Below are 16,270 nucleotides of genomic sequence, written 5' to 3'. Positions count from 1 at the left end.
CCTGGTTGGAGGGCTTTCCCACCTAAAGAGGTGAACCCCTCTACACTGGCTGTGGCAGTATAGGAGCTCGCCCCAACACTAAGGTGGGAGGGGTTTCCCTCATGTAGGGTTGAGTCACCTGTACTCTGACTGCAGAGTTATTCGAGCTCCCCCCAACACCTAGGTGGAGGGGTGAATCCCCTCTACCTTAGCTGTTGTGGTGGTATAGGAGCTCTGCCGGACACCCAGGTGGGAGGGGTCTCCCAATTGTAGGGGTGAGTCCTCACTCTCCTGGCTGTATTGGTATATGAGCTCCCCCTGACATCCAGGTGGGAGGGGATGCCCACATAGAGAAAAGGGTCCCCTCTACTTTGGCTGGTGCCTTATAAGAGTTCCCGGGACAACCAGGTGGGAGGGGTCTCCCGCGTCCAGGGGTGAATCCTCTCTACACTGGCTGTAGCGGTATAGGAGCTACCCCACATACCCAGATGAGAGGGGTCTCCTCTTGAAGGGGTGAGTCCCCTCTATCCTGGCTACAGCAGGATATGAACTCCCCCTCAAACCCAGGTGAAAGTTTTCTCTCGCCTTGAGGAGCCAGTCCCAGCAACCCAGGTGCAGTTGTATACTATACCCCACACAGAAACACCAAGGTAGAAGGGGGTCTCCCGCCTGGAGGGGTGAGTCCCCTATACCCTGGCAAAGGCATAATACAAGCTCGCCCTGACACCAATTTGGGAGGGTTCTCTCGCCTGTAGGAGCAAGTCCCCTCTACCCTGGCTGCAGAGGTATAAGAGCTCCCCCTGACACCCTGGTGGGAAGGGTCTCCCACTTGGAGGGGCGAGTCTCTTCTACCATGGCTGTGGAGGTAATCCAGCTCCCCTGACACCCAGGTGAGAGGGGTTTTCCCGTGGTTCGGGGAGTCCACTCTACTGTGGCTGCAGCAGTATAGGCGTTCCCCCTGGCACCCAGGTGGAAGGGGTCTCCTGCCTGGAGGGGCAAGTCCCCTCTACCCTTGTTGCAGCAGAATACATGCTCCCCCAGATACCAATATGAGTGGGGTCCCCAGACTAGAGGGGTGAGTCCCTTCTAACCTGGCTAAGGTGGCATACATTCTCCCCACGACACTCAGGTGGGCGGGGTCTCCTGAATGGAGAGGCAAGTCCTCACTACACTGGCTGCAGTGGTAATCGAGCACCCCCACGCACCCATGTGCGAGGGGTCTCCTGCCTGGATGGGCGAGTCCCCTCTATCCTAGCTATGGGGGTGTAGGAGCCCCCTTGGACAACCAGGTGGGAGGGGTCACTTGCCCAGAGAGTTGAGTCCCCTCTACCCTGCCTGCTGTGCTATATGAGCTCCTTCTGACACCTGGTAGTAGGGGTCTCCTGCCTGGTTGGGCAAGTACCCTCTACCCTACTTTTGGTGGTATTAGAGCTCGCCCCCCATAACCAGGTGGGAGGTATCAGCCTCCTGGAGGGGCATTTCCCCTCTACCCTGGCTAAGGTTCAATATAAGCTCCCCACAACACCCAGGTGGGAAGGGGTCCTGACCGGATGGGCGAGTCTTCACTACCCTGGCTGTGGTGGTAAAGGTGCTCCCCCACACCCATGTTAAAGGGGTCACTTGACTAAAGGGGCGAGTCCCCTCTACCCTGGCTACAGCAGTATTCTAGCTTCCCCTAACACCCAGGTGAGAGGGGTCTCCTGTCTGGGAGGATGAGTCCTCTCTAATTTAGCTAGTGCCCTATAAGGGCTACCTGGACACCCAGGTGGCAGGAGTCTTCCACCTGCAGGGGCGAACTCATTACCCAGGCTGTCGCAGTATAGGAGCTTTCCAAGATACCCTGGTGGGAAGGGTCTCCTGCATATAGGGGTGAGTTTCCTCTACACTGGCTGGAGAGGTATTCAAGCTCCCGTTGTCAACCAGGTGGAAGGAGTCTCCCGACTGGAGAGGGGCAATTCCCCTCTCCCATGGCTGCAGCAGTATATGAGCTCCACCAACAACCAAGTGGGTGTTAGGAGTCCCCTCTACACTGGCTGCAGCAGTATACAAGCTCCCTCAGACACTCAGGTGTTAGGGTCTGTAAACAAGTCAAGATGGCGCCTGGCATTTTGCCAGAGGGAGTGATTTGTGAAGTAACGCCAGGGAGCCATTAAGTGTGGAGATTCCTTATTGGTTGATTGCTGTATCTAGTTTATGTTAATTAAGATAAGCTGTGTGTAATGTATATATACCCCTCCTGTCCTACAATAAATGGCTCCCACTTCTGCTGTACACAAGTTGTTTGTCACCCCCTGGTTATTTTGCTGCAGCCGGACTGTCACACCCAGGTGAGAGGGGTCTCCCAATGGTTAGGAAAGTCCCTTCTACACTGGCTAAGGCAGTATACAAGGTCCCCTGGAAACCCAGGTAGAAGGGGTCTCCCGCCTGGAAGGGTGAGCCCCTCTACTTTTGCTGGTGTCCTATCAAAGTTCCCTGGACACCCAGGTGGGAGAGGTCCCCGCCTTCATGGGTGAACCCTCTGCCCTGACTGCGATGGTATATGAACTCCCTGGCAAAACATTATGAGAGGGATCTCCCTGGCTGGGGCAGTATTTGAGGTGCCCCGGACAACCAGGTGGGAGGGGTCTCCCGCCTGGAGCAACAAGTTCCCTGTACCCTGGCTTCAGCGGTGTACAAGCTCCCCCAGACACCCAGGTGGGTAGTGTCTCCCGCATGGAGGGACAATTCCCCTCTACCCTGGCTAAGGCAATATACAACTTCCCCCTGACACACAGGTGGGAGCAGTCTCCCGCCTGGAGGGGTGTGTCCCCTCTACTTTGGCTGGTGTCCTATTAGAGCTCCCAGGACACCCAGGTGGGAGGGGTCTCCCACCTGCAGGGGAAAAGTCCTCTACCCTAGCTGTGGCAGTATAGGAGTTCCCCCTGAAACCCTTGTGAAAGAGTTCTCCCACCTGTTTGGATGAGTCCCCTCTACCCTGGCTGCAGCAGTATTGGAGCTCCCCCAACAACCAGGAGGGAAGGGTCTCCAACCGGATGGGCGAGTCCCTCTACCCTGGCTACAGAGGTATACAAGCTCCCCCAACACCCAGGTAAGAGGGGTGTCCCCCCTGGCGTGGCGAGTCCCTAATACCCTAGCTGTGGCAGTATATGATTTCCACTACCCAACATGCAGGTAAGTGCAAGTCCCCTCTACCCTGGCTGTGGAGGTACAGGAGCTCTCCCAAAACCCAGGTGGGAGGGGTCTCTAAACTGGAGGGGCGAGTTGCCTCTACCCTGGCTACTGGGGTATATGTGCTCCACCTGACACCTAGGTGGAAGGGGACTTCCGCCTGGGGGGAGGGAGTGATTCCATTCTACCCTAGATGCAGTGGTATACCAGTTCCTCCTGACACAGAGGTGGGAGGGGTCTCCCGCCTAAAGGGGTGACTCCCCTCTACCCTGGCTGAGAGGGTATAGCAGCTCTCCCAGGCACCCAGATGGGAGGGGTCTTCTACTTGGAGGGGCGAGTCCCCTCTACTCAGGCTGCTGTGGTATACAAGCTCTCCCACCCACCCAGATGGGAGGGTTTTCCCGCCTGAAGGGCAAGTCCCCTCAATGCTGGCTACACTGATATACTAGCTTTCCCTGACACCCAGGTTTGATGGGTCTCTCACTTGGAGTGGCGAGTCCCCTCTACCCTGGTTGCAGTGGTATAGGAGCCCCCCATCCTACACCCAGGTAGGAGAGGTCTCACTCCCGGAGGGGCAAGTCTTCTATACCTTGGCTAAGGCGCTATACAAGCGCCCCCCTACACACAAGTGGGAGTGGTCTTTCACATGGACAGGCGATTCACCTCTACCCTGGCCAAGGTGGTATACAAGCTCCACAAGAAACACAGGCTGCAGAGGTATATGTTCTCCACCTCCCACACCCATATGGGAGGTGTCTCCCAACTGGAGTTGCTAGTCCCCTCTATCTTGACTGTAGTTGTATAAGATCCACTTCTGACAACCAGGTGGGAGGAGTCTCTTGCCAGGAGCGGCAAGTCCCCTGCTACCCTAGCTGCTGCAGTTTAGGAATTCCCATAATACCCGGGTTTGAGGAGTCTCCTGCGTGGTGGGTAGAGTCCCCTCTACACTTCCTGCGGTTGTATAGGAGCTCCCTCAGAAACCCATGTGGAAGGGGTCTCATGCCTGGAGGGTGGAGTCCCCTCTACCCTGGCTGCAGCGGCATAAGAGCTCCCCCTGAAACCCAGGTGGGAGGGGTCTCCTGCCTGAGGGGCAAGATTCCTTTACCTTGTCTGTGGTGGTATAGGAGATCCTGCTGACACACAGGTGGGAAGGGTATCCTGACTGGAGCAGCAGCGAGAACCCTCTACCCTGGATGTGGAGGTACACTAGCTCCCTCCAACACCCAGGTGGAAGTGGTCTCTCGCTGAAAGGGCTAGTCCCCTCTACCCTGGATGCAGTGGTATAGGAGATCCCCCCCTACACCCATGTGGGAGGGGTCTCACGCCTGGAGAGGCAAGTCTTCTCTACCCTGGCTAAGACTATACACAAGCTCCACACCCCTACACACAGGTGGGAGTGGTCTTCTACATGGACATGCAAGTCTCTGCTACCCTGGCTAAGGTGGTATACAAGCTCACTCTGACACCCAGGTGGGAGGGTTCTCCTGCCTTGAGGGGCGAGTCCACACTACCTTGGCTGCAGAGGTATATGAGCTCCTCCCCCACTCAAGTGTGAGGGTCTCCAGCCCGAAGGGGCGAGTCCCCTCATCCCTAGCTGCAGGGGTATAAATGCCCCCTCCTTCCCCCAGGAGGGAGGGATCTCCAGCCTGGAGGTGCGAGTGGCTGCCACCCATGCTGCAGCTGTATATGAACACCCCCTTTCCAGACACCTATGTGGGAGGGGTCTTTGGCCTGGAGGGGTCAGTCCCCTCTACCCTGGCTAAGGCAGTATAGAGTTACCCCGATTCCAAATTGAGAGGTGTCTCCGGCCTGGAGTAGTGAGTCACCTCTACCCTGGCTGCTGGGGTATGTGAGCTGCACCTGACACCCAGGATTGCGGGTTCTTTCACCCAGAGGGTGGAGTCACCACTAACCTAGCTGTGGAGATATACAGTTCCCCAGGACACCCAGGTTTGAGTGGTCTCCCGGGTAATTCGCGACTCCCCTCTATACTGGCTGCTGTGATACAGGAGCTCCCCTGACACTGAGGTTTGAGGAGTGTCCCACTTAGAGTGGAGAGTCCCTTATACCCTTCTGCAATGGTATAGGAGCTCACCAGGACAACCAGATGGAAGGGTTCTCCCGCTTGAAGGGGAGAGTCCACTATATCTTGGCTTTGGTGGTGTATGAGCTCCAATAGATACCCAAGTGTGATTGGTCCCAGGCCTGGAGGGGAGAGTTCCGTCTATCCTGGCTCTGGCAGCATATGAGCTCCCCAACACCTAGGTGGGAGGGGTCATCCAACTGGAGGGGCAATTCCCCTCTTCCCTGTCTGCTGCGTGTATGAGCTCCCCCTGACACCCAGGTGGGACGGATCACCGGCCTAGATGGGCGAGTCCCCACTACCCTGTCTGCAGCAAGTATACTAGCTCCCCTCCCCAAACCAGATGGAAGGGGTCTCACACCTGAAGGGGTGAGTACTCTCTACCCTGGCTGCAATGATATACTAGCTTTCCCTGACACCAAGGTGGGAGGGTTCTTCTGCCTGGAAAGCCAAGTCCCCTCTACCCAAGATGGGGCAGTATACAACCTCCCCCTGACACCTGGTGGGAGGAGTTCTCGCCTGGAGTGTACAGTCCCCTGGACCATGCCTGTGGTGGTATACGAGCTCCCAATGACACCCAGGTTTTTGGTGTCTCCCGGCTGGAGGGGTGAGGTGAGTCCCCTGCACCTTGGTTTTGGAGACATAGGAGCTCCCCCACCCCACAGCCAAGAGGGAGAGCTCTCTTGCCTTGAGGGGCAAGTCTCATCTACAATGATTGCAGCGAGATAAGAGCTTCCACTGACAACCAGATGGAAGGGGTCACCTGCCTGGCGAGGTGAGTCTCTGCTACTCTGGCTGCAGATGTATACCTGCCCAACTCCAACACCCAGGTGGGAGGGGTCTCACACCTGGAGGGGCAAGTCCCCTCTACTCTGGCTAAGGTGTAATTCAAGCTTGCCCTGGAATCAAGATGGGAGGGGGATCTCACCTGGACGGGCAAGTTGGCTCTCCCCTGGCTTCTGCTATATAGGAGCTCCCAGAGACACCCAGGTGGGAGGGGTCTCATGCCTAGAGGTGGGAGGGGTCTCATGCCTAGAGGTGGGAGTCACTTCTACCCTGGCTTCAGTGGTGTAGGAGCTCCCCCTACTCCCAGGTGGGAGGGGTTCTGTGGCAAGGAGGGGAGATTCCCCTCTCCCCTGGCTACAGTGGTGTACGAGCTGCCCCCACACCATACCCACGTGTGAGGGGTCTCCAATATGGAGGGGCAAGTCCTCTCTACTCTGGCTGCTACAGCATATGAACTCCCCTTGACACCCTGGTGGGAGGAGTCTCCCGCCTGGAGGGGCAAGAACCCTCTACCCTGGCTAAGGTATTATACAAGCTCCTGGTAACACCCAGTTGGGAGGTGTGTCCTTGCTGGAAGGGCGAGTCCCCACAACCCTGGATACAGTGGTATATGAGATCCCCCACACACACCCAGGTGTTCAGATTCTTCCACATGGAGGGTCAAGTTTCCCCTAAACTTGTGGCAGTATAGGAGCTCCCCTGGACACCCAGGTGGAAGGGTTCTCTACCCTGGAGGGTCATGTCCCCTCTGCCATGGCTATGGCAGTATAAGATTGCCCCCTGACACCCAGGTGGGAGGTGTATCCTGCCTGGAGGGGTAAATCCCCTCTACCCTGTCTGTGGCAGCATAAGAGCTCCCACTGACACCAAGGTAGGAAGAGTCTCCCGCCTAGAGCAGCGAATCACCTCTACCCTAGCTGTGGAGGTATACAAGCTTCCTCAGACACCCAGGTGGGAGGGGTCTCCTGCCTGGAGTGGCGAGTCACCTCTACTTTGGCTGGTGCCATATACGAGCTCCCAGGACCCACACATGGGAGGCATCTCCCGACTGGATGGGTTCGTCCCCTCTACCCTGGCTGCAATGGTATATGAGCTCCCTTAGACATCCAGTTTGGAGGGGTCTTCACCTGCAGGGGCCAGTCCCCTCTAACCTGGCTGTGGTGGTATACAAGATCCCCCAGACACTTATGTGGGAGGCTTCTCCCGCCTGGTGGCATGAGTACTCTCTACCCTGGCTGGAGTGGTGCATTAGCTCCTCTGATACCCAGTTGGGAGACGACTCCTGCCTGGAGGGGCAAGTCCCCTCTACCCTGCCTGCAAAGATATAGGAGTTCCCCCAGAAACCCAGGAGGGAGGGGTCTCTGGCCTAGAGGAGAGATTCCCCTCCACCTGCATGTGGACATATATGAATTCCCTCCCTCAGACATCCGGTTGAAAGGGGTCTTTCGCCTGGAGGGGCGAGTCCCTGTTACCTTGGCTGCAGCTACACAGACGCCCCCTTTACAAACCATGGTAGGAGGGGTCTCTCTCCTGGAGGGGCGAGTCCCTGCAACCCTGGCTGTAGCAGTATAGAGGGTGTCCTGACTCCCAGGTGGGAGGTTTCTTCACCTGGAGGGGTGAAAGACATCCAGGTGTGTGGGGTCTCCCGCCTGGTGGTGCGAGTACATTTTACCCTGGTAGGGTGTGTACTAGCTCCTCCGACAACCAGTTGGGAACCATCTCTTGCCTGGAGCGAAGAGTCCACTCTACCCTGCCTTCTGAGGTATAGGAGTTCCCACAGACATCCAGGAGGGAGGGGTATCCCGCCTGGAGGAGCGAGTCCCCTCCACAATGCATGTGTAGTTATTTGACTTCCCTAAGACATCCACATGAAAGGGGTCTTCACCACCTCCAGGGGCGAGTCACTGTTACCCTGGCTGCTGGTGTATAGGAGCCCCACCTACAAAACCAGGTGGGAGGAGTCTCTTGCCTGGAAGGGCAATTCCACTCTACACTGGCAGAGGTAGAATTCAAGCTAGCCTGGACACCAAGGCAGAGGGTTCTTTCACCTGGAGGAGCCAGTCTTGTATACCCATGCTGCAGAGGTGTAAGAGCTCCCCAGACAACTATGTCCCTTTTCATTCACTCAGGCCCAGGTGCTAGTGCTTGGCTCTCCATTACTGGACCCAGCTACTTGCTTGAGCCCCTGGCCACCCTTTTCGAGGACTCTGTCCATGTCCCTTGGTTTTGGGCCCCTTTTACCAGCCCCCTCCTGTGACTCCCCTCTGTTACCCTAATGCTGAGGTATCCTGGTACTGCCCTGACCCTCTGTTCCCCCCACTTCTTTCTATCCTGGGCTCCTCAAATGTGTCCTGGCTGCCCATTGACTGCACCGCAAACTCTGCACCACAGGTATCACCTTATAGTGCCCGCTTTTGCCCCTCCTTTGGTCCAGGTTCCACTCTGAGGATCTACTCACCTGGGGCAGAGGAGCAAAATTGGCTGGCCTCTGCAACCTGAATGCTCCCAGTGAGAAAGAGCCCTGCCACTCACCTGTATCCCCTTCACTGCCTGAACCTTGATGCTTGGCAGTCAACATGTGACTTGCTCTGAACTAGCCCTGAAAAATTCTCTCCCTTCTCTCCAGTGCCCTCTCACCTTGCATGCTGCCCCAAACCCAACCCAGACTTCCCTAACCTAGGTCTGTTGTGCTCCAGTCCCAGGGCCTGGCTGCTCACCTGAACCCCTGACCCCTTTCCTCATGTCCTTTACCATAGCATGGAGTCTCTTTGTGTTGGGTCTGATCTGGGGGCCTCTTGCTTTTGCCTCCAGCAGGCTCCCCCAGGTGCCCCTTGTGCTTTATTCCGTCTTCTTGACCTCATGCAAAACCTTCCTCTCCTTCCTCTTGTGAATTCCTCTGGCACTTGTGTGTATCCTTCTCTTTGGGTCTCTCATCCAAGAACAGTTGGGTGGGTCCCTTTCATAGGCTGCTGGTTTGGGTCCTGGTTCTTGCCGCTCTGAGCACCTAACAGAACCCCCCACCATGCCATGCCATCACCCCCTTCCTGTACTGCTTCCCTTGCCAGGCCTCCTTTGCCAGGTCCCTGGCCCTGGATTCTAATCTGGGCCAGAACGCCTTATGGGAAACAGAGCCCTGCATCTCGCCTGGGCCCCTTGCTCTTTCTGGGTGCTTGGTCCTACACACAAAACCCTAACACCTGGCAGTGGCCCTGGGCCTATACGTGCCTGCCCTTGTTGGATCTCCTGCCTTCCCACCCAAGTCTCAATGTCCTGAGCCCCCTGCTCCAGCCCCAGCCCTTGCCTCTCCAGTCCCTGTCCTGGCTTCCTGCTTGAACCTCTGCTGGCCCTTCTTGCCCAGAGCATGCCTGGACATTGCCTGTCAGCCCCTTTCATGGGCTGCTTCCCTGCTCCCCCTGGTGTTCCTGCACTGCAGTCCACTAGTGCCACCTGTTTGCTCAACCCTATCCTTCTCTGTTCTCCCCTGGCATGGGCCCTACTCTAGGTCTCTAATCTGGGCTCCTTATTGGGGTCCAGGCCATACACCACCAGCACCTGTCCTCTGGCCCTTCCCACTGTGCACTTCTCTGGCCCTCCATTCATTCCTGTCCCTGCCAAGCCCCCTTTCCTGATCCCTTTCCCAGGATTCACACCATTCCAGGTTAGTGGACCTAGCCTATTGGCCTTCCTGGATCCCTAAGGAATAATTAGCCCTGCCCCTTGCCTGGGCCCTTTGGCCTCCTTCACCCTGGGTCCTACTCCCCAATCCTGACACCTATCTGTGCATCTGGGCCTTGAGCCTTTCTCCCTGTGTGCCACAATCTCCCCTATCTCCTTTCCCTACCCTCCCCAAACATGCTCTGGTCCAGGTGCCTCCCTGAGGATCTACTTACCTAGGGCAGAGGAGTGGAATTGGCTGGCCTTTGTGCCCTGAATGTTCCTATGGGAAACAGAGCCCAGCCCCTTGCCTGGGCTCCTTTGGCTGCCCGAACCCTGAGACCTGGCATTGTATGTGGCACTTGTGCAGACCTTGCTCTGCTGGATCCCCTACCTTTACTCCCCTGTCCTCTCCCCTTGCATGCTGCCCCTACCCCAAACCAGCCCTCCTGAACCATGACCCTTTGCACTTCAGTCTTCAGGCTTGGCTCCTCGCCTGGGCCCCTGACTGCATTCATTTGTCATGTGGGATAGTGTCGCATGGCTTCACATGACATCTTTTCATGTTGGGTCGAATGCAGGGGCCTCTTTCTTGTGCCACCTACCTCACTCACATGGTGCCCCTTGTGCTGCCCACGCAACAGCTGTCTCCTCATCCTCACATTGCCCCTTCCTCCCCTTCCCTGTTTTTCCCTTGTGCAGTCTCCTGCTTCTTGTTTCTCTTATTATCTTGGGTCAGGTCAGTGCCTTGCCTGTACTCCTTGCTTAGTTACTGGCTCTCGCCCCTCTCCACACCCACTGTGACCTCACATCTAACCCTCCCCTTTTCTTCCTCCTGTCCCCCTTCCTTGCCAACCACCTTTGCCCAGGCACTGGCCCTGGATTCTCATCTGTGCCAGTGGGTCTTAGAGGAAACAGAGCCCTGCCCCTGGCCTGGGCCCTTTGCTCTCCCTGGGCCCTTTGTCCTGTCCCCAGAATCCTGAAAACTGGCAGTGGCCCTGGGCTTACAGCTTGCTTCCACCCTGCTGGATCCACAGCCTTTCCTACCCACCCTTGTCCAATTACCTGAGGCCACTGCCCCAGGCCTTGGCTCTTCAATCCCTGGCCTGGCTCCTCACTTGAGCCTCTGGTGGCCCTTCTTGCTCAGTGTTTCCCTGAGCTTGGTGTGCAGGCCCCTCTCTAGGGCTGCTTTCCTGCTCCCCTTGGATTCCCTATGCTGCAGTCCCCTAGTGCAGTCCCACCTTACCAGCCCCACCCTTCCATGCTCTCCCCTTACCTGGGCCCTCCTCTAGGTCCCTAACCTAGGCTCCTTGCTTGTATTCTGGCCCAAATTCCACCTACATCAGTCCTCAGGCCCTTCAGGCTGTTCCCTCCTTTGGCCTTCCTGTCATACCAGTCAATGCCAGGCCCCATTTTCTGTTCCCTTTCCCAGGATACTCACCCAGGCCAGGAGACTGGACCTGGCCTCTTGGCCCTAGGGGCTCCATTTTGTTAAACATAGCCCTTCCCCTTGCATAGGCCATTTGGCCTCCCTCAGCCCAAGCCCTGCTCCCAGACACTGACACCTTGAAGTGGGTCTGGGCCTTGAACCTACCTCCTTTGCACCACCAGCTCCTTCCCTTGTCTCTCCCCTCACCAGCCCTGTCTGTTTTCATATGCCTTGACCCAGGCCCTTGCACTTGGCTCTCTATTTCTAGGCCTGGCTCCTTGCTGGACACCCTAGCCACCATGCTTGAGAATCTTGCTCATGTACCTTGATTTCAGGCCCCTTACTTGGGGCCCTGATATGCCTCCCCTTTGTTTTCCTTCTGTTGTTGTATCTTTGCATTGCCTGGTAACTTTCCTCCACTACTTCTGCCTAGACTTGACTCTTTGATTGGGTTCTTGCTCCCCAACAACTCCCCCCTGCGTCCGGACAAAATGCATTTCCTCACAGTCCCCCAATTTTGGCCTTCCTTTGCTTCTTCCCCTCTCTGAGGATCTACTCACCCTGGGCAGGCTACTGGCCTCTACATCCTGAAATCTCCTAATGGAAACACAGCCCTGCCCCTCAGCTGATTTCCCTTGCTGCAAGAAACCTGTAATCTGGAAGGGGAAGTGTGCTTTTTGCCAGACATGCCCTTACTGCACCATTCCCTCCCCTCACCTGCCCTCTGGCCTTCAATGCGGCTAAAAACCCAACCCAGCCTCCCTGACTCTGAACCTTCAACTGAGCCCCTGGCTGCATGCCAGAGTCATATGGCATCATGTGGCTTTGCCTGGTGTCATTCCATTTTGGGCCCACTAGCGTGATTCTCTTGGTTTGCCCTGTCTGTCCAGCTGACTCCTCCTTCACATGTCGCCCCTTTCTTCCCATCCCCTTGCGTTTTAACTGGGCACACCATGGAGCCTCCTGCTTTTTGGGTCCCTCATTTTGGTCCGTCAGATGAGACTCTTTCCTGGGCTCCTTGCTTGGGTCCTGGCTATGGACCCTCTCCGCACGCATCACAACCCTGCACAGTGCCCTCCCATTGCCCGTTTCCTGGGCGCTTCCCCTTTCCAGGCCCCCTTTGCCTGTTCAATGGCCCTGTATTCTCATTAGGGTCAGCGAACCTTATTGGAACAGAGCCCTGCCCCTCGCCTGGGCCCCTTGCTCTCCTTTGACCCTTCGTCCTAAACACCTAACTTGGACACCTGGCAGTGGCCCTGGGTCTCAAGCCTGCCTGCTGACACTCGGATCCCCTGCCTTCCCTCCCCGGCCCTGTACACTGTCATGAGTCCCCTGCCACAGCATTGTCCCTCCGCTCTGAATTCCCTGGCCTGGCTCATCCCTAGAGCCTCCTGAGCCCCTTCTTGCCCCCAGCGTCCCTGGGTTTTGACTTTGCACCCCTCACTTGGGCTTATTATCTGCTTCCCTTGGCTTTCCTTCCTTGCAGAACCCTAGTGGTGCCTGCCTGCCCGTTCCTGCCCTTCCCTGCTCTGGCCTGGCATGGGACCACATCTAGGTCCCTACACTTCCCACTGGAGGAGCAAGTCCACTCTACCCTAGCAGCAGCAGTATAGGAGCTCCTCCTGACACCCAGGTGGTGAGTCCCCTCTACCCTGGATTTGGCAGTGTTTAAGCTCCCCCAGACACCCAGGAGGGAGGGGTCTCCAGCATGGAGGGGCGAGTACACTCTATTCTGGCTGAAGTGGAATAGGAACTCCTCCAGACACCCAGGTTATAGAGGTCTCTTGACTGGAAGGGCGAGTCCCTTATTCTCTGTCTGCTGCAGTATTCGAGTTCCTTCAGACACATATGTGGGAGGGGTCTCCCCCCTGGAGGGGCGAGTCACCTCTCCCTGGATGCAGCTATAGGAGCCCCCCCCATCACCCAGGTAGGAAGGGTCCTCCGCCTGGAGTGATGAGTCTCTCTTCACTGGCTGAGGGGTTGTACCAGCTATCATGAAAGCCAGGAGGGAGGGTTCTCCTGCCTGGAGAGGCGAGTCCCCTCTATTCTGGCTGCTGTGATATAGGAGGTCCCCCTCATACCCAGAGGGGAGGGGTGTCCCACCTGAAGGGACCAGTCACCTCTACCCTGGCTGCAGTAGTATACTAGCTTTCCCTGACAACCGTGTTGGATGGGGCTCTCCCCTGGAGGGGTGAGTCCCCTCTACCCTGGCTGCGGTGGTAAAGGATCTCCCCCTGACTCCCTGTTGGGAGGGTCTCCGGCCTGGAGAGGAGAGTCTCCTCTAACCTGACTGCAGTGGTATAGGAGCTCCCCCCTATACCCAGGTAGGAGAGGTCTTCCGCCTGGAGCAAAGAGTCCCCTCTGTAGGACGTGGCTGCCTGCATTCTGGTCTTGAGGCTGCTTATGTGGCTGGGACAGCTCCTGGCAATCAGCCATGAGGCGGTGCTGTAGGCAGTGATGGAGTAGGAAGACCACCTCAGGATAGGTCCAGGACTCTTCTGCCCTCGTGGACAGCTTGTGCCTTCACTTACAGACTATGTGGTGGGTGTACACGTAAACTTGCTCCACCCCTCTGACCTTTATTCTGATTGGCTCCTGTGCAGTATATAAGCTGTGTGTACTTCCTGATTAAATGAGATCCTGCTTTGACTGATTGTCCTCCCTGGAGGGAGGGAGGGCTGGGTGTGGGTGGCCAGCCGACTTTTAACTTTTTTGTCTCATCTTGGTTGGGGCATGCTTTTCCCACTTCTCCTGCTGATCAGGAGGAGACAAGGGCTAAAAACTCTGACACCCCTCTACCCTGACTGTGGCAGAATACAAGCTCTCCCAGACACCCATGTAGGGTGGGTCTCTTGCATGGAGGGGCAAGTCCCCACTACCCTGGCTCCAGCAGTATAAGAGCTGTCCCCCAACATTCAGGTGGGAGGATCTCACGCCTGAAGGGATGAGTCCCCTCAACTCTGGCTACGAGGGTATAAGAGCCCCTTCTTACGTCCAGGAGGGAGGGGTCTCCCGCCTGGAGGGGTGAGTTGCTCTACTCCACCTGCAGCTGTATAGGAAACCCACCTCACCAGATACCCATGTGGGATGGGTCTACCGCCTGGAGGGGCAATCCCCTCTACACTGGCTAAGGCAGTATAGGAGTTTCCCCCATTCCAATGTAGGAGGTGTCTCTCGCCTGTGGTCCAAGTCACCTCTAACATGGCTGCTGGGGTATATGAGCTCCACCTGACAGCCAGGTGGGAGGGGTATCCTGCCTGGATGGGAAAGTCCGCTCTACTTTAGCTCTTTCCATATAAGAGCTGCCAGTACACTCATGTAGGAGTGGTTTCCACCTGGAGGAGCATGTACTCTCTACACTGCTGAGGCAGTTTAGGAGCTCCCACACACACATACCCAGGTGGGAGGGGTCTCCAGCCTCTAGGGGCAAGTTTCCTCCTCCCTTGTTGCTGCAGTAATCAAGCTCCCCCAGACACCCAGGTGGAAGGGGTCTCCCAATTGAAGGGGTGAGTCCACTCTACCCTGGCTGCGGAGGTATAGGAATTCACCCAGACACCCAGGTGGGAAGGGTCTCCCCTTGAAAAGGCAAGTCTTCTCTACCCTTGCTGCAGTGGTAGAGGAAATCCCCCTGACACGAAGATGGGAGGGGTCTCCTGGCTAGACATGGGAGTCTTCTCTAATCTGGCTGCTTTGGTATAGGAACTCCCCTGACACTGCATTGGGAGGAGTCTCCTGCCAGGAAGATAGTGTCCTCTCTACCTTGCTGCAGTGCTACTTGAGCTCCTCAGGACACCCAGGTGGTAGGGGTCAACAGCCACGAGTGGGGAGTCGACTCTTCCCTTGCTGCTGCAGTATAGGAGCTCCTCCAACACCCAGGTGAGAGGAATCTCCAGCCTGAAGGGGATATTACCTCTACCATGGCTGCTGTGGTATAAGAGATCCCCCTTATTTCCAGGTTGGAGGAGTCTCCTGCCTGGAGAAGCGAGTACCCAATGCCCTGGCTGCAGGGGTATTGGAGCTGCACCCCCCCACACACCCAGGTAAAAGGGTTCTTCCCCTGGAGGTGGGAGTCCGCTTTACCCTAACTGCAGAGATATAGGAGCTTCCCCCTCACACACTGAGGTGGAAGGGTCTCCTGCTAGTAAGGGCAAGTCCCCTCAACCCTGGCTGCAGGGGTATAAGAGCCCCCTCCTATCCTCAGAAAGGAGGGGTCTGGCGCCTGGATGTGCAGCTGTATATGAACACCCCTCACCAGACATCCCTGTGGGAAGGGTTTTCAGCTTTGAGGGGCTAGTCCCCTCTTTCCTGGGTAAGGCAGAAAAAGAGTTACACCCATTCCCAGATGGGAGGGGACTTCAACCTGGAGGGTCAATTGCACTCTACCCTGGCTGCAGCTGTATAAACTCTACCTGATACCCAGGTGAGAGGGGTTTACCACCTAGAGATTTGACTCCCTCTACCCTGGCTGAGGGGGTGTACCAGCTCTTCCAGGCACCCAGGTGGGAGGGTCTCCTGCTTGGAGGGGCGAGTCCTGTCTATTCTGGCTGCTGTGTTATATGAGCTCCCCCTCCAGATGGGAGGGTTTTCCCCCCTGAAGCAGCGAGTCACCTCTATTTTGGCTGCAGTGATATACTAGCTTTCCCTGACACCCAGGTTGGATGTGTCTTTCGCCTGGAGGGGCGAGGCCCCTCTACCCTGGCTACAGTGGTATAGGAACTCTCCCCTACACCCAGGTGGAAGGGGTCTCACGCCTGGAGAGGCAAGTCTTCTCTCCCCTGGCTAAGGTGCTATACAAGTGGCCCCCAACACACAGATTGGAGTGGTCTTCCACATGAACAGGCGAGTCACCGCTACCCTGGCTCAGATGGTACACAAGTTCCCTATGACACCCAGGTGGGAGGGGTCTCCTGCTTCGAGGGGCGAGTCCCCACTAACCTGATTACAGTGCTATATGAGCACCCACACCCACACCCTGGCGGTAGGGGTCTCCTCCCTGGAGGGGCGAGTCCACTCGACCCTGGCTGGAGCAGTATACTAGCTCTCCCTGAAACTCGCCTGGAGTGGGGAGTTTCCTCTACCCACCCTGTGGTAGTATAGGAGCATCCCTGAACACCCAGGTGAAAGGAGACTCTACTCTGGAGGGGCATGTCCCCTCTACCCTGGCTATGGTG

Source organism: Marmota flaviventris, chromosome 20 (assembly GCF_047511675.1).
Source record: "Marmota flaviventris isolate mMarFla1 chromosome 20, mMarFla1.hap1, whole genome shotgun sequence".
Taxonomy (NCBI): Eukaryota; Metazoa; Chordata; class Mammalia; order Rodentia; family Sciuridae; genus Marmota; species Marmota flaviventris.
The sequence above is the reverse complement of the archived record's forward strand: the minus strand, read 5'-3'. Positions refer to the sequence as shown.